The following is a 717-nucleotide window of genomic DNA, read 5'->3' as shown; positions in this document are numbered from 1 at the left end:
TGAAAATTATGAATCTTTTTTAGAATGATAATAATGAATCTTTAGAAAGGTAATTTGAAGCAATTCTGGAAACATTTCATAATCATGGTGTAGCGACACGTGCGTGCGGCGTCGCCCTCAGATATATTTTTCTTATCAAAAGAATAACAAACAATTAATATATGTATATTGTGTTTTCTAATATTTTGTAAATCGTTTTTAATTGTTAGATATTTACAAGTTAAAATAATTATATCGTCCATGTGAGCGTCATGGACATCCTTTCCACTCATTCAACTGAATTGCATATTGTCAACATATGTACACATCTTTCTTCCAGCTTTTCGAAATATGAAACCTTGTTGTACAACACATGCGACTAATATACCTATGCCCATTCAGGATTCTATAAGCCAAGCAACGATCTGAGAAGTCAGTCTTTTTTTTACTCGTCGACGCGAATGCACCACGCTTTCGACTTCTGTCTAACAAATAAAGTACAAGTGTCCGCACCAACCGAGTCACAGTTAATACCGAACTATTTCCTTACCCACAATGGAAATGTTAATGAGGAACAACATTTGTTTCAAATCAGATGTTCCTGATGTTTTTCCATCGACATCAAATTTTGCACAATCATTCACGTTAAATTTCTCTCGGGAATTATCAAATTCTAACTATAATTCTATTTACTATAATATGTCATTTATATATGTATATAAATGTATGCCGGATATA

Source organism: Trachymyrmex septentrionalis, unplaced genomic scaffold (assembly GCF_001594115.1).
Source record: "Trachymyrmex septentrionalis isolate Tsep2-gDNA-1 unplaced genomic scaffold, Tsep1.0 scaffold194, whole genome shotgun sequence".
Classification (NCBI taxonomy): Eukaryota; Metazoa; Arthropoda; class Insecta; order Hymenoptera; family Formicidae; genus Trachymyrmex; species Trachymyrmex septentrionalis.
The sequence above is the reverse complement of the archived record's forward strand: the minus strand, read 5'-3'. Positions refer to the sequence as shown.